Genomic DNA, 26,652 nt, shown 5'->3' on the forward strand with positions numbered 1-26,652 from the left:
ACAACCCACTTCACGGCAGCCCTCCTCTGACATACAGAGGTTGCTGACTTAAACTGTCAATTGAGCAACAACCTTATTGATACTGCAGCCGTCTACTCCCACCTTGCTACAAGGATCCATTCGCCAGGATCACCCACTAGACCTCCCGCTCTCCAGCTGTCTTCTTCCTCACAAGGCTCACTAGTCTTGGCAAGCAGGCAGACACTGTTGGTATAGGGGCAGGTGGCTTTGGTTGTCCCTAGGTGTTGACTCCTCACCCATCTGGGAGATTGGAAGGCCTTAGCCTCCAGACATGGTCACAGACAAAAGTCTTGCAGAGCGTCTCCTCCTCCCACAGCTCATCCGGCTGCTTGACAGTTGAAAATTTTGGAGGCTTAGAGCTACCCTTCTTATAGTCCATTTCCAAACAAGTGTGATTTTGGGTCTAAGTCTTTGAAGTTTGTTTTGGGAGTCTGATTCCTTTTGAATTTCCCTCCCCTTTGTTGTGTTGTTCCTCCAGAAAGCAGTCTACCAGAAGGAGCGACTCCAAATCTGTTAGCCCTGCAATATAGGCCACAGGAGTGACTAAAGGCTCACATCTGGATATCATCCACAGTAATGTGTAGCAAAAGGTTACCCTGGGGTCTCAACTTGACTCTTTGATTCTCTTATCAGTCCCATCTACTTTCTGAGATGTGCTCTGACCCCTTTCCAGTGACCTCTCTCTGAATCAAAGAGCACTCTTGGATGTATGCTGGAGAGCCTGGCTCTCCTTCCTTCAATGTGTGTCCCAATCAGCTCACTGGAATACAGCAATGTAGATAGCTATCTGGGGCGAATTATCCATCTCTTCATGCCCCTCTGGTCAGACTTGGGTCTCACAAAATTGAATCCATAATCATCCATGTATTGTACCATTCACAGGCACACATACAACCAGCACATGCATACCATTTACACACACTACATACTAACTCATTGTAGGCCGCGCCAAACACTGAGCAATTTAACTTTACATGAGTGAGTCTGCAGGTCTCACTCCAGTGACACAGGTGAAAAGCTCTCTACTGATCACTACACTGTATGCTGACACCACTGCGTTAGTCCTGACAAAGACAGTAGCCTTTCACCTCTACGAAGGTAATGATGTGGGAACCCCTCTCGGTCTAAAAAGACCACAGTCCATGAGACAGGCCTATGTCATGGCGCTCATGCATTATTTCGGTTTGCTGTAAAAACAAAAATCAGCACAAGAGACCCAGGCATCATTGGAGTTGCGGCACTCAGTGCAGGGGTACATGCCCATCAACATATGAGTTACCAGACTGTTCACATATCTTGCACTTGGTTCCGTCATAACCAAAATGCAGTATGTGGAAGGAATCATGCAATTCTTGTGTCGGGGTTCCATTTGTGCTACCCACTTATGGTTTGTAAAATGAACAGTAAGTAATGTGGTTAAACATTTGATATGTATTTTTGAATATGTGGGTCCACAGTAATCTGTAAATGTAAAAAAATATTAAATCCACTATGGATCATTTTACAATGGGAGTGATGCACTCTCCCACCCCACATCACAACCACCAGTCACCATACGCAATATAACTTGTTGGATAGTAGAAGACACTAGAAAGGGGAATTGGTTGGAATGAAAAAGGATGCACTAGATATCGACTCTGACTCGTCATCGCTGAGTACTGACATCTGCAGGTCAAAGTGGTTATAAAAAGACAACAGAATGTATTTTGTTAATGTTTAATGAAGATTCTGCAACTAACTGTAACAGTGGAAGGATATATGCAAGAAAGTGGATTATTATTAGATTGCCCACCTCAAGGTATATTGGCAAGGGTTTAATTGTGTTCTACAGACCACACGTTTAATATACGTTTTATGTCATCAGCTCACAATGTTAAAGTAAGCTTTCTCCCCACTACAAAATCACAGTTAAACTGGTGGAGAAAGTAAACAGGAATCACAATACTATGTGGTCTTTGCAGCTAGTGAGAGAAGCCTGAGGTGTAATTTGATCCATTCTTATGGCAGAATGTGTTGCAGACCTGGGGACAGTGCTAACTGAAGGTGAAAAACCTGCCAGGTAACTAAACCTTGCAATGGTGTCTACAAAGGAGTGGCCACCGCCGTCCTAATGACATACAAACCACCAGCACTTTGAGGCCCCTTACCAAGGCATTAAGCGGAATGAAATAAGTGTGTGGGGGGGGGGGGTCTTTAAAAGGGGCATGGCCTGTGGGTTTATAGCTGTGGCCTAAACTTGTAAACTAAATTTCTGTGACTCCCGTAGTGTGCCACCTGAATGTTTGTTTGTTTTTTTGATGTCTCACTGAGCTTTCTGTTATTACAGCCAGATACAATAACACAAGAAATTACATATACCAAAGACCAGTCTGGACTATTGACTTTGTCAGTGATTGTCTGTGTGCTGTCCCAAGGATTGGATGACCATGTGTCCTGAACACCTTTTTGACCCACTGACAGGCACAGTGAGAAACCTGGATTGTCTTCAGCCTCAACTCCAGAGCTCTGTCTTGGCCCGTTATAAACACCTGGAGGTGACTCAGTTCAGAGTATGCAATATACAAGAGAAATACGGTACACAGAAAAAAATTTGCTGAAGCACAACATTCTGGAAATAGCTCAGACTAATAGAGTGCAAGGTTCAGTAAAACATGTGAAATTTAAATGGGAACTAAATAACTGACATAAATTACTTGAAAATGTATTACATTAGTTGTTCAATAATCAGCAGTGTTTTCCCAGTAAAATTAAGGGAATGACTATAGGGCTCGATAGGGACCCGTTTCAATGTCTGTTTGAAAATATTACTGGGACCCAGCTCACTTAAAGCCCTGCCTGTTGCCCCTTTCTCTTCATGATCCTAGAGTGTAATAGTAGCATTTCTGCATGGCACCATCAGAAATAGTCTACTTTCTGTAGAGCAGTGGTTCTCAACTTGTGGTGCGGAGACCCCTGGGGGAGGTCCTGCAAAGCTTCCTCAGAGGTCCGTGACTGCTTAGAAAATTAAATAATATTAACAGACTAATAAAGAATATATAAAATGGCTTAATGTACAAATGAAAATTTTAAAACTTACTGTAACTTCAAGGAATGAAATATTTCCTAGCTAACATAACAAAGTTTCAGTTCTATTAAGGACACAGAGTTGTGGATTATGCTTTTCTTTCTATCCTTTATTTACTTCCAGCAGTGTTCAAAGGGAAGAAAACTACCTTTCCCAGAGTATCACAGGAAAGAACTAAAAAGAATAGTAACCAATCAACAGTTTATAATACATCCATATATGCAGATGACTCTCCAGACACATACTCTCTCGACGCAACAGGAAAACTTAGTTTTCTTTATTCACCTTTTGTGGAGGCGTTACTGAAAATAACAAAAATAAATAAAACCTGGAGTAACTATTGTCCTGGACAGTTTGCGTCAACTATATCTTTCCAAGAGTCTTGAAAATACCAACAAATGACAACCATGAGCATGAATCAACCATCTTGTTTGCCTTAGAGCAAAAATATCCACAGTCCAGTAAGAACAACCAATAGGAAAACATACTCACTCTTTATGAAGTATGAAAAAAAAAAAAAAAAACATTCATCAAAGGGAATTTTACCAAACCAAATAGGACTGGAAATGAAATTAATGGGTATGAATAATCCTCACCTCTGTTACTTTAATAGAGAAGTTAAAGGCCTGTGTGTGCAGTTTCACTGATACTTCGACTTGGGATTTAAAAGTACTGGCCAAGCCTTAATCTCCCCTTTTTCTACATATAAGTCAACCCTAAGGTAGACCCTAGGTAACCCAAAGGGCAGGGTACTCAGTAGGTAAAAGGCTGGACATGTTCTTATGTGTGTTATATGTTCTGGTAGTGAACAACTCCTAAATGGGTTTTCCCTTACTCTGAGGCCTGCTCCTTTCATAAACTAGCATTAGGACTGCCCTCCTATACTTTTTGAGTGGTAGGTTCTGATCTAAAAGGAATAAGCAGGTCATATTTAGTATGGCCAGAATGGTAATAGAATATCCTGCTTATTCGTGAGGTTAGATTTTATACTAATTTTAGAAATGCCACTTTTAGAAAAGTGAGCTTTTCTCTGCACTTAAAACCATTTGTGCCTTTCAGCCTTTCTCCAATCAACGTCTGGTCTGTGCTGGTTGACAGCTCCCTTGTGCATTTCACCCAGACAACCACAAACACAGGACACTTGGTTACATCAGCATTCATCTGCATACTGAATTGGTCTTCCCGGACTGGAAGGGTGGAGGGCCTGACACATATTTTAAATGCTCATGGCCTGCCCTCACATAAAGAACTGATAACGCCCCACAGGTATCCTGGCAGACAGGATTGGGCTGAAATGGGAAACTGTGCACTTCAAAACCACTCTTTGAAGTTTCCCGTACTTCAAAGGCATTTTTGGGTATATAAACTGGGTCTCTGACCCGGCCAACTCTCACTTTCTGAACCTGCACCTGAACTTTGTCAGAAGACCTGCCTGGCTGCCAAAACGACTCACTGGACTGCTTAGTTGCAAAGTACTGCTGCCATGCTATTGCTCTGCTGCCCTGCTGGCTCCTGACTGTGCTGGAAGGACTCTACCTTCCCCCGAAAGTGCTCTCCAAGGGCTTGGATTGAGCTTGCTTCCTGTTTTGGGGTCTCGGGGACTACAAAGACCTCCACTGCTTGCTTTTTGCTAGTACACAGACTAAGATCTCCACTGCTTGCTTTTTGCTAGTACACAGACATCAGAGACTTCGAAACGACTTGAGCTATGTCAGCGACCCTGCAGCCTGCTCCCGCTCCGTGGACCTCGCTGCACGCAACGACTGTGGCCTGCAACATAAGTCCGATGTTGTCACGACTCTGCTGACGTCACACGGGGTCATCGTGATCCTGCGAAGTCAACACATCCGGTCCTGACGGACTAGAAACGGGAACCCCGCTGGGTCACAAAGTATCGACGCATCTCTGACGATGACATATATCATCTCCCCCCGCATCCGGGCGGGTTCGATACTTCACCTCCACGTGCTTCGCAGTGTGGAACAGACAACTCTTCCCCAGATGCCGTAAGGGACTGACACTGCACCGACTGCAGCAACACCTCTCTCTGACTCCGTGCGGTACACTTGTTCTTTGCTTCAGTTTCACAGGGTACTGTACCTGGGGGTCTGTGCAACTCCATGACCGGCACCTGTGGTGTCGGATTGTTGGCAACGACTCCGTTAGTGACGCCGTGGTAGCCCCAGTTGGAGCTATTGTGTCTTTTCAGTACTGTAGTTGGATTTAAACCTCAAAGACCTCATAATTTGATTACTGTACATTGATTTGTGCATTTTTATCAATAATTTATCATATCATATATTTTTTTTAAACCTGTGTGGTGACTTTTTGTGGTGTTTTCACTGTGTTATTGTGTCCCCTTCCAGTGCTGAGCCCATTTTTGGCTATTTAGGGTAGTTGTCCAAAATTGCATATTTTCTTTTTTTTTTTTTAACAGCATCCTGGGGATTCTAAAGGTACCCAGGGTTTGTGGATTCCTATGGAGGGGACATAGAAAATAGGCAAAATATAGCAAAGAATTGAGTTTTTTCTAGAAAAAGAGGGGGAAAAGTGTTCCAGATAAGTGTCTGTTTTTTCCCTAAGAATAGCATCCACAAACAATTTTCTGTACTAAAGTCACCATCTTCCAAGCTTTCTAGAACATGCAGAGCTAAATCGAAAAACCTAATTTTGTACCACAGTTTTGGCATTTTTTCAAGAGGTAACCTGTTTTCCCTATTTTTTATGCTCTCCGCCTATTTCCAGTTTGTGGTGGAAACCAGTGTGAAACCTATGGGTGATCTAGAAAAGCATAAGATTTATTAAAAGAAGACACATTTCCGAATTGAGCAAGGGGTCATGTGGGTAGATCCCTGAAGGTTTTGCCAAGGAAAATATCTATTGAAATAAAGAAATATTAAAAATGAGTAGGAAAAAATTGGGATTTGTGACAACATTTTCATCTGTAACTTTTTGTCATAATGGCTGATTGACAAAAGCAATACACCATTACATCCCTAAACCTTCTGGTTGCTAGAATATATAGGATGTTTAGGTTCCTCAAGAACCCAAGGTACCAAGAGACAACAACTGAGTTCCACTGTAAAATATATTTTGACCAAGTATATACCGATTCTTACAGCCAAATAGGCAGAGTGAAAAATGGGTATCAAGGAAACTTGTGTATTTCTGAAATGGGCACAAGATATACAGTACTAGTGTATGTTTTGGAGGGTATTTTTCAAAATGTCATTTTTCTTACACACTGGCTTACATTTGAAAAGCACAAATACAATGAAATCCAATGGGTAATGTTCTACTATTCTTTGCTCCCACAAATCTAACGATACAAATGGTACCCCACTTGTGTGGGTATGCCAAGTGCCTGCGACAGGAAGTAGCCCAAAATGCAACATGGACACAGTGCAGTTTTCCAAAAACTGACTCTTTATTTCTAATGAGGGTAGCTTCAGATTTTGGACCCGAGCTCAACCAGCACCTACGTCAACCTAGCCTACCTATACATTTTTGAAAAGTAGACAACCCCTGAGGATAGCACCTCATATACACCGGTTCTAGCCAGGGCAGCAGCATTTCACAACGTGGCCATGCACACAGAACCTCTTGAAGATGACTTCTTATTTAACACATTGTCCTCAACTCACGCCACATACCAAAGTCTACCCATGCTTCCTGGCATGTTAAAACATGCACAACAAATCTTCCAGGAACCAGTTAAGGGAAGAGCCATAACTCCAAGGGTAGAAAAGAAATATAAACCACCACCCTCAGACCCAATTTTTATTACACAACAGCTACCCCCAGATTCCGTAGTGGTCAGCGCAGCAAGGAAAAAGGCTAACTCTGAGTCCTCTGGAAACGCACCCCCTCCAGATAAGGAAAGTAAGAAATTCAATGCTGTAGGTAAAAGGGTGGCGTCGCAGGCAGCCAGTCAATGGCGTATAACCAATTCGCAGGCCCTAATGGCCAGATATGACAGGGCTCACTGGGATGAGATGAAAAACATTATTCAGCATCTCCCTAAGGACCAACAGAAGAGAGCCTAGCAGATAGTAGAAGAGGGACAAGCAAACACAAACAACCAAATCAGATCAGCGTTAGACTCCGCAGATACAGCCGCAAGAACTATTAATACGGCTGTCACCATTAGGCGACATGCATGGCTTAGGCCATCAGGATTTAAACCTGAAATCCAGCAGGCTGTCCTCAACATGCCTTTTAACCAGCAACAACTATTCGGCACACAAGTTGATACAGCCATTGACAAAATGAAAAAGGACGCCAACACTGCCAAAGCTATGGGGGCGCTTTATTCATCCCAATACAATGCTCATTTCGAAAGCCTCAATATAGGGGAGGCTTTAGACCCCAACCATCTGAGCCATCTACCTCACAAGCCAAACCTTCTTACCAAACGCAATACCAGAGAGGGGGGTTTCGGGGATCCTACAGAGAACAATTCCCCAGATCTAGAGGAAAATACCAGCCCTCAAAGCAACCCAGTCATACCAAACAGTGACTTTACCACCACCTTCCCTCACCACACTTCCCCTGTGGGAGGAAGACTGCAAAAGTTCCACACCCACTGGTTACCCATCACAACAGACAATTGGGTGTTATCCATTATCCAACATGGTTACTGCATAGAGTTCACACAAACTCCTCCAGACATTCTCCCAAAAACGCACAAACTTCCATCTCAACACATTTCAATGTTGCAAACAGAAGTACAGGCCCTATTACTCAAACAAGCCATAGAACTTGTGATGGAACAGGGGTTTACTCCCTGTATTTCCTCATTCCCAAAAAGGACAAAACATTGAGACCAATATTAGATCTCAGGACTCTGAATCTATACATCCGATCAGAACAGTTTCACATGGTAAAACTACAAGATGTAGTCCCACTGCTACAGCAGTAAGATTTTATGGCAACACTGGATCTAAAAGATGCATATTTGTACATACCCATCCATCCAGCTCACAGCAAATATCTCAGATTTGTAATACAAGGAAAACATTACCAGTTCAAAATGTTACCTTTCGGGATAACAACAGCTCCCAGAGTATTTTCAAAATGCCTTGCCGTAGTCGCAGCATACATAAGGAGACAACATATACATGTCTTTCCATATCCCGACGACTGACTAGTAAAAGCCAACACTCAAAAACAGTACCAACATCATACACGTTATGTAATAAACACCCTACACACACTAGGGTTCTCAATAAATTACCAAAAATCGCACCTACAACCAGCACAAATTCAGCAGTATTTAGGAGCCACATTAAACACCCAAAAAGCACTTTGCAAGCCCAAGTCCACAAAGTGTGCAACCGTTACACAGCATATTGCCATAAATTCAGCCAAACCAACAGTACACTGTCAAATTTTTCATGAAACTGTTGGGCATGATGACATCATGCATTGCCATTGTCCCAAACGCAAGATTAAACATGCGGCCCTTGCAGCAGTGCCTTGCAAAACAATGGTCGCAGGCACATGGTCATCTTCAAGATCTAGTGTTGATAGACCGCCAAACACACATATCGCTTCAGTGGTGGAATCCCACAAATTTAAACAAAGGGCAGCCATTTCAAGACCCTGTGCCTCACGCCATTCTTACAACAGATGCATCAATGATTGAATGGGGAGCACATCTCAACAATCACAACATTCAGGGACAATGGGACAACAAGCAAAAACAACTTCACATAAATCACTTAGAACTGCTAGCAGTATACCTAGCACTCAGAGCTTTTCAACCTCTTCTTGTTCACAAACACAGACAATATGACAACAATGTACTACTTAAACAAACAAGGATGAACCCACTCATCACAACTTTGCCTTCTAGCACAAAATAATTTGCATTGGGCAATTCGCAACAACATACACCTGGTAGCTCAGTACATTCCAGGGATTCACAATCAATTAGCAGACGGCCTCAGCCGAGATCATCAACAAACGCACGAGTGGGAAATTCACCCCCAAGTGCTTCACCAATATTTTTGCCAGTGGGGAACACCAGACATAGATCTGTTCGCCACCAACCACAATGCAAATGTACCCACACCCTCGATCCAAGGGCAATGCTCTATGGATCAACTGCTCAGGGATATTTGCTTACGCTTTCCCCCCCTCTCCTGCTCATTCCATTTCTGGTCAACAAACTGCGTCAAAACAAACTAATACTTATAGCACCAACGTGGGCACGTCAACCATGGTACACCACATTGCTAGACCTATCAATAGTACCACACATCAAACTTCCAAACAGGGAGGACCTGTTGACACAAAACAAACAACAGATCAGGCACCCCTAATCCAGCAAAGCTCAATCTGGCAATCTGGCTCCTGAAATCTTAGAGTTTGGATGTCTACATCTTCCACCAGAATGTATGGAAATGATTAAACAAGCAAGAAAACCTACCACCAGGCAGTGTTATGCAAACAAATGGAAACGGTTTGTTTTCTACTGCCAAGCCAAACACATAACACCCCTAGACGCAATCATACAAGACATTGTAGGTTATTTACTTCATCTACAAAAAGCAAATGTAGTTTTTTATCCATTAAAATACGTCTCACAGCAATTTTGGATTATTTGCAAAATATACAAAACAAAGCTCTATTTAGAGTGCCTGAAAAAGTTACAATACCTCCAAGAACGCCACCAGTACCTTCATGGAATCTTAATATTGTACTCATACGACTCATGGGTCCACCCTTTGAACCTAAGCACTCCTGTCTGATTCAATTCCTAACATGGAAAGTAGCATTTCTAGTGGCAATCACTTCATTGTGAAGAGTTAGTGAAATAAAAGCATTCACTCTTGAAGAACCTTTTTTCCAAGTACATAAACATAAAGTTATACTTGGAACTAATCCAAAATTTCTGCCAAAAGTTGTATCACTTTTTCACATAAACCAAACAGTGGAATTGCCAGTCTTCTTCCCACAGCCCGATTCAATTGCAGAAAGAGCCCTTCACACTCTTGACCTTGAAAGAGCTTTAATGTACTATGTGGATAGAACAAAAGAATTCAGAAAAACAAAAAAGCTTTTTGTTGCTTTTCAACAACCACATAAAGTAAATTCTATCTCTAAACAAGGATTAGCAAGCTGGATTGTTAAATATAAACAAACATGTTACATTAAGGCAAAAACACAACTTTTAATCACACCTAAAGCACATTCCACTAGGAACAAAGGTGCCTCTATGGCATTTTTAGGAAACATACCAATGGCAGACATATGTAAAGCTGCCACATAGCCTACACCACATACATTTACAAAGCATTACTGTGTAGATGTATTTTCAAAGCTACAGGCCAAGGTTGGTTAAGCAGTCTTAAAAACATTATTTCAAACAACTCCAACTCCTACAGGCTAGCCAATGCATTTCTTGGGGAGAGTAACTGCTTTGTAGTCTATGCATAGCATGTGTATCTGCATCTACACATGCCATTGATGAAAAATGTCACTTACCTAGTGTACATCTGTTCATGGCATGTAGTGCTGGAGATTCACATGCACCCTCCCTCCTCCCCAGAAGCCTGCTGTTGTTGCAGTTTTTCTAATTTGTACATATGTATATACATTTACATTTGCATGGACATATATTTTACTTACTATTTCTATACAACATTTATATTATTACACTCTATCACTCCTTCCTACACCCTTTTGCGGGAAATCAATCTAACAACGGAGTCGATGCCCATGCGCAGTATGACCAAGATGAGGAGTCACTCGATCCTGTGACTCCGAAAAGACTTCTCTGAAGAAAAACAACTTGTAACACTCTGAGCCCAAAACTAGATGGCGGAATAATGCATAGCATGTGAATCTGCAGCACTACATGCCACGAACAGATGTACACTAGGTAAGTGGCATTTTCCATATCCTTCCTTAAAAACAAAAGTACTTTTTCTTTATAAATGTGGTTTCCCTGGGGGCCACGATCGGCCTACAGGGAAACCACACACAGACATAAAAGTGATCTCTTAACAAACATATGTGTGTGTGTGTGCGTGTGTGTATATGTATATATATATATATATATATATATATATATATATATATATATATATATATATATATATATATATGCCCCTGCCCCCCACTGAGTCGTTTCTTGAAGCGGGGGACACCGGCTGTTAGAAATGGGGTCTCTAGTTGGCAGTCAGTTTACACTCTGTCCCAAGTAGGAACCCTCACTCTAGTCAGTCTAAGGGGGGAATAACCAGCTCAGATAACCCCTGCTCACCCCCTTGATACTCTCACAGAAGCAGTCGGGTTTATCTCAGAAGCAATGTGTAAAGCATTTGCACATAACACACAGTAAAACCACTACAAAAAGACACCACATCAGTGTTAAAAAAAAATAGCCAATATTTATCTGTGTAAAACAAGACCAAAACAAGAAAAATCCAGCATACAGTAATACAGGTATTAATGTTACAGGCATTAACTTAAAAATACAGTTCCTTGAAGTCAATAGTTCTGTCTGGGGCTGTCACGGCGTTGTGAACAATGAATCTAACAGTTCGGGACAGTCGCAGGCCAGCTATGGGGCCGGGAACACCTGCAAACAGTGCCTTGGAAATGTAGGGCATTGTGGTCCTCGCAATGAAATCCGGAGTGGGGCGACGCTGGCGTCGGCGAGCGTTGGTTCTGGAGGTCGCTGCAGGGATCAACGGGCCCGTGAAGTTACACGCGTTGCAGATCGAACTCCGGGCTGATGACGAAGTCAGGAGCGCTGTCATTGACTGCTTCGGTGCTGCAGTGCGAAGGGACATTGCTACGTGCAATCCCACAGGTCACGGTGCAGATAGTGGCTCGTTGATGGTGTTCTGCGGCGTCGGTGAGACCAGGGCTGCGGGTTGAAATGGGGCAGCGGATGTGCGGTGTCTCCAGGTCGTGGTGCAGGCAGCATCTTCGTCGTTGCTGAAGCGCTTTCGTCGGTAGGCCCAAGGCAGTGGCACGACGAGGGGCGAGCTCCGTGAGGTGCCCCAGGGTCGTGGTGCAGGCAGGGGCATCTGTTGATGAGGCAGGAGTCTATGGCACTGACATCAGTGGACCGGGGCTTAGGTATGGGATGGTGATAATTTCTGCCTTTGAAGTAGGCAGACTTTAAAGGAAAGTCTCTGTTGTTGACAAGATCCTGCCTTGACCAGGCCTGGCCCCAGACACACTCCCGTGGGTTGGAGCCTGCATTGTGTAAAGACAGGCACAGCCCTTTCAGATGCAGGTGTCCGCTCCTCCCTCCCCATTCTAGCCCAGGAAGACTTGTCAGGATATGCAGGACACACCTCAGCTCCCTTTGTGTCACTGTCTACAGGGAATTCACAAGCAGGCCATCTGTCAGTCTGATCTAGACGTGGATTCCACAGGCAGACAGAGGCATAGAATGGCTAAACAAGAAAATGCCCACTTTCTAAAAGTGGCATTTTCAAACAGACAATCTAAAAAACAACTCTACCAAAAGATTTATTTTTAAGTTGTGAGGTCAGAGACCCCGAACTCCATATCTTATCTGCTCCCAGTGGGAAACTGTACCATTTTAAAGGCAGTCCCCAGGTTAACCTATGGGAGAGCTAGGCCTTGCAGTAGTGAAAAACGAATTTGGCAGTTTTTCACTATCAGGACATGTAAAACACAGCAGTACATGTCCCGCCAAATACATTGCACCCTGCCCATGGGGCTACCTAGTGCCTACCTTAGGTGTGACTTACATGTAGTAAAAGGGAAGGTTTGGGCCTGGCAAGTGGGTACACTTGCCAGATTGAATTGGCAGTGCAAGACTGTACACACAGACACTGCAGTGGCAGGTCTGAGACATGTTTACAGGCCTACTCTTGTTGGTGGCACAATCAGTGCTGCAGGTCTACAAGTAGCATTTGATTTACAGGCCCTGGGCACACATAGTACACTTTACTAGGGAGTTACTAGTAAATCAAATATGCCAATCATGGATAAACCAAAAACCAATACAAATTACACAGGGAGCACTTTCACTGTAGCACTGATCTGCAGTGGTAAAGTACGCAGAGACAATAAACCATAGGGCTCGAGAAATTATGAACATTTTACTAGACCTGCAGGTTGAGTAACTTAAGTAATCTACTCAACCTAACTATAATGTACTTGACCCATAAACGGGTCTCAAATTGTGTGATCCTAGGCAAATAGTTTACAGAGTCACCTTTTTCTTCATTCTCACATATGATTGCACCTTCAAATATGTGAGCTCAGCATTTCTGCAGTACAAAAAACCTCTTTTGTTTGATTAAGTAGACTAAGGTTTGCTGCATGCATCACAAGAATCTAGCGCACATACCCATGACTTCTAGCCACATAACCTAGGACTTCTTTTAGTTTACTAACAACATTGCCATCAGGGCAGGAGTGTTTCTCAGTTTCGTTTAAGCACTCAATTTTAATAAATATATTACTAAAACATGATGTGGTAACATATTGTCTACTACACACAGTAACTTTCTAAGAAATGTCTAAAACCTCTCCACTAACTTTCAGCTTTACTGATATAACTATAGTGTATTAATCTGTGAAAATTGGGTTTCAGAAAACACATCCTTTGCGCATCAACACAAAGTATTCTGATTAGCTTTCATCCTATCAAAATATTTTTTTCAACACACAGAAATATAAGAAAGGGCTTTCACAACTAATGAAATATAGTTTGAAATGTTTGCACAGTTGACTTAGTCATTTAAATGTTGTATGTTAGGGAAAACCTGACACCCTATATCCTTTTATTTTACTTTCTAAGCAGCAGGTCACACAGTTCACCTTACAAATTCCTGGAACTCTGCAGTCAGAAGGAAACTTAATTGTAAGAAAAACTGACCTTTGACCTCTGTGAACACAGAGCAAATGTGACATAAGAACAAGATGTAAAGGCACCTTTTATTGCCCGTCCTCTTTTCAACTGAACAGAACACCTGTTCAGTGTCAACTGGAAGGGTCCAGTAAGCATTAAAAATAGCTCCACCTGATCAAATAAGACTCCAGTGGAGTGGTCGAGTGGATTTTTTGAGCCCTGAACCAGCAAAACAGATCCGACAAAAAAGGAGGAGGAAGGCAAAATGTTTAGGGATAACCCTGCAAAAAGGGCCATTTCCAACACCAGCTACACATTCTCGATGACTAGAACTGCAAAACAATACACAAAAAATACAGAAACAAGCATTCCATCAAACACACACAAATGATAACACATTCTATTTAATTTTCTAACAAATATAAATAAAATAAATTAATGGAATTTTTAGAACTTTTCTAAATTCAATTGAAGCCACACGTCACCCATAATATGTTCTGTTTGATGCACCTGCACTCCTCCCACGAGGGAAGCAGCCTGAACAACGACGGCTGAACGACGACGGGTGTTGTCCACCAAAGCGGAACACCGCTTTCCTGAACACCGACCCTGTTTTCCTCTGCCGTAACCATGCATATCTGAACAACGAACATGCGTGGTTAAGCCAGAGGAAAACAGTCTCTGGATCGGAGAGGACGCAGTCAGGCAAGTGAGGCTGGGTCAGGTTTGAGGGGTAGTTTTAGGGGCAGGGTGGGGGTAATTTTAGTTTTTAGGGGTGGGGGCGAGGGGTCAGGGTAATTTTAGGTTTTAGGGGCAGGGGTGGGGGTGGGGGAGTCAGGGTACTTTTAGGTTTCAGTGTTGGAGGATTGCGGGACTTTTAGGGCGGGTTGGGGTAGTTTAGGTTTTAGGGGCGGGATGGGGGTCCGGTAGTTTTAGATTTCAAGGGCAGGGTGGGGGGTTGCCGTAATCTTCGGTTTTAGGCACACGGGTGGCGGGTCGCAGTAGTTTTAGGTTTTAGGGGAGGCGGTGGGATCAGGGGGGTCGCATGCTGGAACCATGCATGCCTTTATCGGGAATGCCTTCACAACGACAAATCATTGTTATGGCATTCCTGGTAAAGGCATTTGTGGTAACAACGTGGTTGTTGTTCCGACCGCATTGTTCAGGCTTGTGTGGTTCCAGCATGCGTTGTTCCAACATATATTCCTCTCATTAATCAATCTGAGGATACTAATTTAATTTTTAAGACTCCAATTTCAAATTCCTTGACAATTACAGTACGTTTTCACATTTTCTTTTGTACATTTAACCGCTTTATTTATTTATATACACTTTATTAATCTGTTAATATTATTTAATTTTCTAAGCAGTCACGGGCCCACTGAGGAGGTTTTGCAGACCCCCACGGTCCCTGGACCAGAGGGTGGGAACCACTGACCTAGAACATTAGAACAGTAGCAAGTATTGCTGTTTTTTCTTGTGGCACCAGGCCAGCAATTGGATCACATCACATCAACTTTCCCTGCTTGAAATAACTGCTTGCATATTCGTGTGCACAGTGTGTTGTGTTATGGTGTAATGAATGCAGATCAACCACTGATCGCAGTGATTTCCTTTTCACATGTGCAAATTAGTACAGCATCATGTTATTTACATGGCGAACAGGAATATGTATTTAATACAGAGTGAAAATGCTTTCTTTTTCCCTAAACCATTACATTAATTTGGTTAGCTTGATTTTCATTTACAAGTCGTCATGCCACTCTTGTTAACGAGTTATGTGAACTGCATTGGATTTTGTCCGAGATTCCGTTATGCTTAGAGAAGTGTTATGCATACTCTTAAACTGGGCTTAGATCAGTCTGCGAGCGTATTTAAAGCGGAATCCTTTTCAGAAACAATTTAGGCTAATATTGAAATACAATTGAGTGTGATCTAATTTTGATGCCTCAGACACCAATTTTAACTCTTCCTTAATAGTTAGTTTTCTAGTAGGATGAAATGCATACGATTGTCTGTTTCACAGTTTTATGTTTCAGCCTTTTTCTCAAACCCTCACATGATGCCATATGACTGGTCCCAGGGCCTGATACCGCGTGCTTTGCTTCATGAACGGGTAGTCATGTGACACCCATTCATTCTGTAGCACGCTGTCTTTAGAATGTCCATGTGACACGCTTATCCCTCAAGAATGTGCACAATGTAATTGATGTGTTCATCAAATCACGACTGAACGTGTGTGAGCCCGGCAGCACATTTAGATTCTTCAAAATAAGCGAACAGTCTACACGCCTGTGGTTTCAGTTCTGTCCTACATAATTGGCCGTTTTACAATTTTCAAACTAAGATGAAAATTAAATTAAATAAATAAATAGATGGAAGTCAAAGAGCAATGTCCAGAATAATTTCACACTTTGCTTTTTTTTCTCCGAGAGTGTAAAAATATTGGTGTAATAATTTTAGATCATTAGTTCTTTTGGGCCAAAGTATGAAATTATAAGAAAATAAAACAAGCATTTGCAATGCATAGGGTTTCGCGTTTGCTCGAGTTAGAGCTAATAGCGTTGTAAATTCCTAACTGGACTTTTCTTGCCACATTAATTGAAAATGAAAAGTAAAACAGTTGACATAAGCAAGGCGATTCAAAGCTTCACGGCCGCCACAAGCTTGACCACGAAGGAGAGACATAAAAGGAACAAGCATTTGCAATGCAACGGGTCTCGCATTTGCTCGAGTTAGAGCCATTGGCGTTTGTAAATTCCTAACTGGACTTTTCTTGCCACATAATTTGAAAATGAAGTGTAACAGTTGACAGAAGCAAGCCGATTCAAAGCACCACTGCCAACATGAGCGTGACAGTTATTAGCTCCCTGCCTGAATATCTAGAAGGGATCACGGCTGGGAAGTAAGGCAAACCGAAACCAGAGGAGGGCCATCACACACTGTAACAGGAGTATGGGTGACTAGTGTGATGGCCAACAGAAATGTTCAGGAATGTTCATCTAGTTAATGCGCCAGGGGAGGGAACAGCATACAAAGGAGGGACATTTCACAAAATGCACCAATGAAAATGAAGCATTTAAGACAAGCACAAAAAAGAATGAATAGCAAGAGTAGGTGTAGTTAAAAGCACACAGAGATTACAACAGGCTCTTAGAGCGCTTATGCGCTCGACCCTAAAAAAACACAAAAAACGGAGGTGTTTGTTTATTTTTCTACTGGGAAATTTGGCTTACATTCTGCTTAAGTCGAGGAGGGGCACAGGTAGCAGAGAGAACAGCTCCTCATAAGAAAGAAGGAGCTGAGCTGGTAGGTCGGTACAAAGGAGCAGTTTCACCCCTCAAACATGGTTACTTGAATTCACTGCTCAGGGGGTGCGGTTGCTAATTGCTAATAGCCTCATTGCCCTTACTCTCATGGCAATAATACAGTTTAATCACCCTCACCTCGTTATCCCGTGCCTCTGTCGCAGGTTCATGATTGCAGGGAGGATAATTAACAGTTGTTATTTCCTTCAGAAATATATATATTTTTAAAATGTATCGCACTGGCTGCTTTGATGTACAGTTTAAGGCAACTGTGTGACAAGAGGGCTTGCAGTGCGTATCACAGGGTTAGTGTGTCAAAAATTATTCTACCCCAATTCTTTCTTATGGCAGCCACGAATTTCTCTGCGCAATTCACTTCTGTAAATTCTGAAACACAATAATTCCAATTTTATATTCACAGCAGGGGTTTTAGTGACCTTTGGCTTTTCATAACCGATGTCCTTTCATAAACAAAGGTTTCTTCATGACCTATGGCCCCCGCAAGACTGCAGTACTGGTGTAATGCACGTATTTTGAATACAGATTAAAAGTATGGCTGGTCAATATCATTGCCTACAAGGCAACGGGGAGATGGTGGTCCTACATCCGAGATGGAACCGAAGAAGGAACCACTAGTGTTGATAGAGGCCCAACTGCAAGCAACGAAAATGCCCTCCTGCATCCGAATTGGGTACTAGTAGATAGACATGATTGGAGTACAGTTGATCCGACGAAGCCCTGGGCCTTGGTGCCAGAGCACCTGCGCTACTAATTATAGCCACACCCCCCGAACCTGCCTCCTAATGTACTGTGTATTGGCGACTACGTACTGCAATAGACTAACCAGCAACTTCTCAAAGTAAAAGAAAGCAACGCCGAAGTTAGCATGAGAACCAGATGTCCGCTCGCACGCTGTACAAGTACCAGTAGCCGACGCAAACCCCATCATTTTTCACATGTGTGAGAGCATCCTGTAAATATAAAAACAAACACATAGGTGGTGTTCTGGAAGATTTGTTTTCAGTTAGCACTGATATTTCTTTCAAAGGTGGACGCAAATTTAAATGGAGTTAGAGCTATTAGCAGTTGTAAACTCCCAACCGGATTTTTCTTGCCACATTAAATGGAAAAAACAGCGTGATCGCGCTGCTACAGTTCACTCGTAGTGAAAGTGCAATTATCTACGTAACCGGCAAAAGTGCAATTAACTATGTAACAGGGTCGATGTCATGGAAAGCGCTCTACTTCTGCCAAGCGTAATCGTGCTGCAAAAAAGAGAGAAAGTAGACCACTAACCGGACGGAAAACAGCAAGCCTCATATGTTTTCAGTACTTGGTCGCTGCCCTCGAGGAGGGCTAACTACCGGAAAAGGCATGACGTATGCGTGCCTTCCACTAATGAAAGCAAGCAGATTTTAACAGGCAAGCCCACGAACCAATGAAAGACACTGACGTGACATAAACGGGGATCCGAGCCTTTTTCTAACTCCTAAGCGAAACACATGCACAAGTGCATGCGACGCAGCCTCGACCCTAAGAAGAAGTTAGGTCGCAGTCAAACGCATCGGCAGACGTGCAAATATCCATGTAACAGGGTCGATGGCGAAGGCGGTAACAAAACTGCCCCAAGGAGGGACAATTGTAAAGCATTTAATAATGATAAAGAATTTTTGAAAGGAAAGCCTATGAACGAGGGATAGTGATGGGCGTGCTTAAAAGCCCACAGACAGATTACAACACGTCAGAGTGCTTGCGCTCTCGACCTAAAAATTGGAGAAAGAAAGAACAAACAAGGGTAGAGAATAAGGGTAGATGTAGAACATGGAAAAGGGCGTAATGGAACTCTTAATTTGACACTATTTTGAGGAATGTGAGGGAGGTGGTCTGACTCAGAACGAGTGGAAGGGAAATGGACATGGTGACACCTCAACAGTCTTGAGTGCTCAGTGCTTCTCGTAAGGATAGGGTGCGCACACATAAATTGATGAATGTGAGAAAAAAAAACTCTCCCACATGTTCAGAATAATGCTGCTTTTCGTGAAACACGGGTCACAGGACTGCTAGGCACATTGCTACTTTTTCATTCCCATGATCAGGTGAGAGCAAGATAATTCTGAACAGGGCAACAGGGAACATAGGAAAGGATTGACATTGAGAGAAGATGAATATGCCCCAGGAGTCATTCCCACACTGTTTAGGTTGCAACACATGGTCACTTGTAGCTCATTTTGCCTTTCCTGGGGTATAGGCTTCTACTGTGATGAGGCTGTCCCACAATGATGCAAGAAGTGCATGATGGTATTGTACTGAACAGACAAAGTGACGAAGGACAACAAACTTTAGTTGTGGCACGTTGTACTTGACTAAGGCGGTAAGCCTTAACAAACTCAGTGGACTGTGCAGACAATTCAGTTGTATTACACTATGCAGGAAAAACCTCTGTTTATGAGGCATATTGCTTACTCAACAATGAAGAAGACCTCATTGGTTTACATAGAAAATAAGCATTTGCAATTCAATAGGTCTCTTATTTCCTTGAGTTACAGCTGGCGTAAATGTAGAACTGGACTTTTCTTTCCACATAAATTAGTCTTTTCTGCCACATAATTCGAAGTAGCTCTGTATCCACTTGAGAAGTATAAACAAGCCCAGAAAGTCACCATGCCCTGCCCTCCCTCCCCCATGCTCCTGAATACGCGGCCCCTAAGGTACAAATGTATGGGTTAAAAAAAGAAAACTGAACAAATAAACGGGCAGTGTGTGCAAGCTCTGTGCCTTAGTAAGAGTCATAAAAAGTCAGATTTTCAGCCTGTTCATGGTGTTTATCTGCCACCTTTATTCTTATTATCGAGCCCATAGCTGCAGCAGAATAATTTGTAATGCCACGTAATGACATGTGATGTTGAGGTGGTGATATTTTTGCTGCCATACAAATGTTCATTGTGAATAACACTGCTCTTTACACTCCATGCCAGCGTGCCATGAAAGTAGAACATTAGGTGTAAAGTGTATCTGAAACGTAGTAGCACAGCACAATTGTATCTTGCAAGTTTTACATGTGGAAATTTAAAAAAATGTGCTGGTTAGTTAGAAATCTCACACAGTGCTAAAAAAATTGTCAAAGGCTCTTCATTCTGAGTCAAGGTGCATTGCCAACAATGTGCTAAAAACATGCCTTCAAAACTAGTGCGAATTAATAGGAAACAACGACACACACACGTCCGTGTATGCTGCTAGGGCTCGGTCTTTGTCTTGGTGTTTGCTGTTCATCTGCCACACCGGTTATGAACTAGGTCACTGACTTAGCAAGACCTCCTTTCAGTTGGGATGGCTGAAGTTATCTTCACATCTGTTCTGAGGCAAGCTTACTTATAGTGACAGCAATGAGAACACCAAAAAAACTTGTTTCACCTCAGAAACACCTAGGACGCAAATGAAACACAACAAACGTGGATGTGGCCTTTTTTCCGAGGGATCTTCTGTGACTGAGGAATCAAACAAACAGCACAAACAACAACAAAAATGAAAAGGGACCGAAAAACACACACATCACATCACACTAGTGGCACCTCAAAACAGAAACTAAAACGCATGGTAAAACTGAATCGCAATTGATCTGTAAGTACAAAAACATGTATGAGGATGCAAGTAAATAATTTTTCATATTCACAGAGGTTAGCTCCAAAACACTTAAGTTCCAATCATGGAGCCGGAAACGACCGGCCCAGAGTCCAACGTGAACAGAGCAATTGAGCAATAAGCCACCTCATTTCCAACCATGTGAAGTACTTTCATGAGCAATACAGATGTTCATTGTGAACAACAACACTGTGTTAGGCTGGGATCATGCTCTGCTGCTGACAGCATGTAGAGTCCGAATCTCAAAAGAATATCTTTATTAAGTTGTAACACAAACAAAGGCTTGCAGAGTGTTTGCTCCGTGTCTCTGTCCTCCAACGCTGCCTCACATTCTAAGCTCATTGTTGGAATCACGAGCGCAGGAATCAGAACGAAAGAGACTTACAAACAACAACAACCTCGAACATGTACAAAGGTAAACACATGCATAAAGATAATAAACACAGCTACTAACTAAACATTGCACATCTTACCCTTTAAATACATTTAAAAAAATGTATATAAAAGAATTCTATGAAATAAAATCACATATATATAATCATCCAACCACTTAGGTTTAGAGCATACCATGTTACCTTTATGCCTCGTACATTCCTTGTTGCCACTCACTTTGCCCACCAGAAAATTACCTATGTCTCCCAGGGCTAACTGTTCTTCCATAGATTCAACTTCATCATTTCCTCCATTCCTACTTACAGCAATCGCCTAAGCATCTTCTTGAACATCTTGCTCCTGATTATTACTACATATATGTTCTTTTTAACCCCAACACTATCTCCAAAGCTATTCTCCTTTTCCAAACTGTCATTTGCTTTATTCCTCTCCAGGGTATAATCTTCTAAGGAATCACTCACACTTTGTCTATTTGTATCACACTGTCCTCTAAACACAGCTATCCTTTTGAGATTCCATGCTTTTCCATCACTCAGAAGAACTACATTGCGTAAAACCTTGCCTATTTGAATAGGTTCTGTGAATTGGCTCTCACCCTTCCTTACCTTCCATGGTTTCTTTACCTTTACCCATCTACCTTCACAAATTTCCATATTCCTCGTTGAACCCCTCTTACTATCAAAATATTGTTTATAATCCAAATGCTTCTTCATAATCTGATCTCTAACCTCGTCAAAAGACACCTTACATTCAGATGCTTTCAATAACCATTCCGGGTTACATTTTGTCCTAGGCTCTCTACCTCTCATTAATTCAAAAGTAGACAAGCCAAGAGCTTCATGATAGCTAGTTCTGTATGACCACAATGTTTTGAAAACTTGAACCTCCCAATCATCTCCATTTTTACACGCAATTTGAATTGCATCCTTCATAACTCTATTAAACCTCTCGATCATACCATTACCACTAGGATTGTACAAAGACGTGGTCTTATGTTTAACTTCAATCCTTTCAAAATACTTCTTTGTTACACTAGACACAAACTGCACCCTATTATCACTGATAATCTGTACTCGTAGACCTTCCTCCACAAAAGTATTATCCATGAATGTCAAAACCCCTAAGGAATCTACCTTATCCACAATTTTCACCACAGGCCACCTGGAGAAAACATCAATCATGGCAATTATATACTTCCCAGGACTGCCAATGGGACCCATAATATCTATTGCTACTGTATGCCATGGTTTATTTGGTATGGTTGGTTCACACATATTAGGTTTCAATGTGCTCAATGTCTTATCTGAATTCGCACAGGTGACACAATCCCTGACAATCCTTTCCGCTTGAACGTCTATACCTGGCCACCAATGCAGTTTTGTTTACTTTGTTTAGTCTTCACTATCCCACAATGAGTTTCATGACATAACTTCATAATATTATTCCTAAGTGTCTTTGGTGGAATAGCTCTATCACCTCTAAACACTGTTCCTTGAACAACTGACAGCTCACTCCTCACTTCCCAAATCTGTCTTAGATTCTTTGACATTTTAGACTTGTTAGGCCAACCATTCCTCACACATTCCACCAATATCTGTAAATCCTTATCCTTGGAATACCCTCCCTTCCACATCTCTTCTCTTACGCTCTGGCACCCTCATCATGAATTAATGCAACTTTTAACTCCTCCCCTTCATCCACATCCCATTCCAATAACTCATTAGGCATATGGGACAGAAAAACAGCCAAAACATTACTCCTTCCTGGAACGTATTCAATTTCTTAAACAAAATCTTGCAAACGCATTGACATTCTGGCAATCCTCGCAGATGCCTTAAACATCCCTTCAGTGGTCAGTAATTTCACTTGCGGCTTGTGACCCGTTCGTAAAATACATTTTTTTCCCCACACCAAAGATCTGTAATGCTCCAGTGCCCAAACACACGCAAGTGTTTCTTTTTTTATCACCGAAAAATTTTCTTCAATGGGTTATAAAGCACACGAAGCAAAAGCAATTGTAGCTTCCTTCCCTGAAGCATCGATTTGTGTCAACACACCTCCGAATCCTTTATTCCTAGCATCCACAGTTACAACACCAGTACATTCTGGATCAAAACTACTTAACACAGGAGCTTGTACAATTGCATTCTTAATGTCCTTAAATTCAGTTTCGCATTCTTGCAACCAATTGAATTTAACATAGTTTTTCAGCAGTTGCCCAATGTTGTAAACTCTGCTGGAAAAACCCTGCACAAAGTTTGCATAAAACTATATCATTCCTAGAAATGATCTGACATCATCCTTACACGTGGGATGTGGAGAATTCATAATGGCTTCTACTAACTTCGGTTTCATAGTCACCCCATCACCACGCAAAACATGTCCAAGGTAGAGTACTGACTGTACACCGAATTTACACTTAGAGTGTTCCACAGTCAAAAGTTTGTCTTCTAAAATACCCAGAACTGCTTCCAAAACTTTGTGTTCAATCCTATTCTTGCCAAAGAGTAGAATGTCATCTTGGAAATATCTCACATTGGTATACTTTCCAAATAACTGACACATTAACCTCTGAAAAATGGCTGCTGCTGATGCTAGACCAAATGGCAATCTCTTATATTGGAAACAACCTATTGGGGTAATAAACACTGTGTACTTCTTACTTGCTTCACTTAATTGAATCTGATGATAAGCAGCTGATAAATATATGGTGGAAAACCATTTTTCCCCCTTTACAAGTGTAAGCATTTCTGAAATTCTTGGTAAGGGAAACTTACCACTATATTGTTATTCAGGTGGCGCAAATGTATGCATAAACAAATCTTTCCATTTGCGCGTTTTGCTACCACCACTGGAGAAATCCATTCGGAAGACTCAATCGGTTCAATAATGTCAGCTTTAACCACCTTGTCTAATTCTTCTTCAACTTCACCTCTTATGAGTATGGGAATGTCCCTTACCTTGTGAATTTTCAGACTAGCATTTGTCTTCAGAACAATAATATGTTCAAAACCTTCCAAAATCCCAATTTTTCCACTAAAAACTTTAGGATTTTTTTTTAACATTTCCTTTGCTATGTTTTCCTCCTCATCCACTACCATAACTGGTTCAGGACTGTTATCATCAAGGGTGATATGTAATTCTCCTTGATCTTTCCAACCCAGAACTGAAGGTCCCTTCCTTGCTATATATAACTTTCCAATAGATTTCCTGTTCTTAAAGGCAAAAGTCAGTTCTCTTTACCCCAGACAAATCTATTTTTTCTCCTGAAAATCCTTCCAGAGAAATATCCTGTTCTTGCAAACCGCTACCCAATTTTTCCACAAATGTTGACTTCCATACATCCACAATAATGGTAAAAGGAGATCCAGAGTCAACATACACTTGTATATCAATCCCTCCAATACGCATAAAGCATACTGGTTTCTTCTGGTTGCAAAATGAGCCCTCATGCACATTGAACACAAAAACTTGTTCCTTTCCCTTTTGCTTGCTGCAATGCATAATCCTGTTGACCTTACCCTCATCTCCACTTGAACTGTCACTTTCACCTTCCACATCCTTCACATTATTTCCCTTTTTCTTCTTTTTACACACCCTCGCAAAATGTCCTAGGTCCCCACAAGTTGCACACCTCTGCTTGAGCGCCGGACAGTATTTGTAAGAAGCTAAATGTGAACTACTGTCACAGCAATAACACCTTTGACTATCACTCTTTACTGTCTGTTGGTTTTTCATATTTTCTTTTCTTGGTTTGCCCGTTTCCTTATGTTTAATTTTGTTAGCTGTATCTTTCTCAAACTCTTTAGACTCGGTTTTAATGGCTTTCGCACTGCGACTCAATAACTCAGCTTTCCTGTCAATTGCTAAAATATCATCCAACGCAGCATCTCAATTTATCCACAACCTCTCCTGAATTGCCGAATCATGGGTATGCATTACTACTTGGTCCCTTATCAATTGTTCTTGTAAGTGGTCAAATTTGCAATCATTGGCCAATATTTTAAGTGCAGCAACATACTCATCCACTGTCTCTCCACATCCTTGCTTCCTCTGGAAAAATGTATATCTAGAAATACCTATACATACTTTAGGGGCAAGGTAGTTATCAAACTCTTTTAAAACATTTTCAAATACATTAGCATCCCCGCCACCACTCATCTTCGTCATCGATTCATAAACTTTTAGTCCTTCTGGGCCAACAGAATGTAAAAAGATCTTTTTCTTCCTTTCTGAACTAATTTTCCCCTCCTCGTCTATGGTTTCCAAAAAGTTTAAGAAATGTGATTTCCATTCCACCAACTTCATACATGGGCCCGCACCTCCAGGCCAAAATGTCTGCGGAGACTGAAGGGAAAATTGCTGTGTTGTCATGCTGAGAAATTTGGAAGTTCCAAAGTATCCACTCTGCACTTAAAGGACTAGTTAAAAAAACTTTCAACTATGAATGTTAGTTTAACAACAGCCAAATAGGACGAAAAAATAAATAAATAAAAACACCTTGAAAGTTTTATTCAAAACAGTAGCACTGTTCCAAACAAATTTCAATCTATACGCTGCATCAGTATTCTTTTCCTTACTACCAACGCGTCTAGTCCGTAGAGAAAATGTGCTCTGATGTCTTTACCATGACCTTTTTTCCGGCGTTCCGATGTCTTTCCACTTAACAATTTGTGCTACAATCCGTTGAATGCGCTTTGTCCGATGACTGAAGCGTTCCGACCTCCTACTTGTAATCCTTCCTGAACGCGCTTTGTCCGATAACAAAAGCGTTCCAACCTCCTTCCTGTAATCCTCGAATGCTGCTAATGTTCTTTCCTTTAATCCACAAAACACTGATGAATTCCACGTGTGTACGTCAATGCGTGTGCAACTTTGTTAAGTATTCCTCATCAGCTCGAGGCATGTAACAGGATGAATTCCATGCGCGTACGTCAATGCGCGCGTACGTCAATGCGCGTGCAACATCGTTAAGTATTCCGCGTCAGCTCAAGCCATGTAACAGGCAACGCCCGTTTCAAAAATTGCCGAAGTCAAACAGTAAGATTTCCCTTCCTTCCAAAAATTGCCTATGTCAAACAGGAAGATTTCCCTTCCTATGTCATATACAAATATTCTTCATAAACACTGGCACAATCACGCAAAAAAAATAGTGAAAAAACGAATTCACCAAGAATCCCAGCAAGCCTTTCTAAGCAAGGTATACATTTTCCCTTAACTGTGCGGGTTCTTCATTGTTGTTACAACCGCCTCCAGCTCGTCTCCAAAATTTGTAGAGTCCGAGTCTTCGTATCTCAAAAGAATATCTTTGTTAAGTTGTAACAACAGCAAAGGCTTGCCGAGTGCCTGCTCCGTGTCTCTGTCCTCCAACTCTGCCT

General features: G+C 41.9%; 1 protein-coding gene and 1 long non-coding RNA gene across 4 annotated transcripts in view; one reads left to right on the forward strand and one right to left on the reverse strand.

Annotated features, from left to right (window-relative positions):
- The window catches only part of LOC138250355 (uncharacterized), a 181,222-nt gene extending 155,047 nt beyond the window's left edge, over positions 1-26,175 (reverse strand). For all 3 annotated transcript variants that reach the window (XR_011194942.1, XR_011194941.1, XR_011194940.1), the window contains exon 1: positions 25,902-26,175. This is a non-coding gene — a long non-coding RNA (uncharacterized lncRNA). The remainder of the gene's footprint in view (positions 1-25,901) is intronic.
- TGDS (TDP-glucose 4,6-dehydratase) overlaps positions 1-26,652 on the forward strand; it is a 377,842-nt gene that overhangs the window by 143,440 nt on the left and 207,750 nt on the right. The window lies entirely within an intron of this gene.

Source organism: Pleurodeles waltl, chromosome 8 (genome assembly GCF_031143425.1).
Source record: "Pleurodeles waltl isolate 20211129_DDA chromosome 8, aPleWal1.hap1.20221129, whole genome shotgun sequence".
In the NCBI taxonomy this organism is placed as follows: Eukaryota; Metazoa; Chordata; class Amphibia; order Caudata; family Salamandridae; genus Pleurodeles; species Pleurodeles waltl.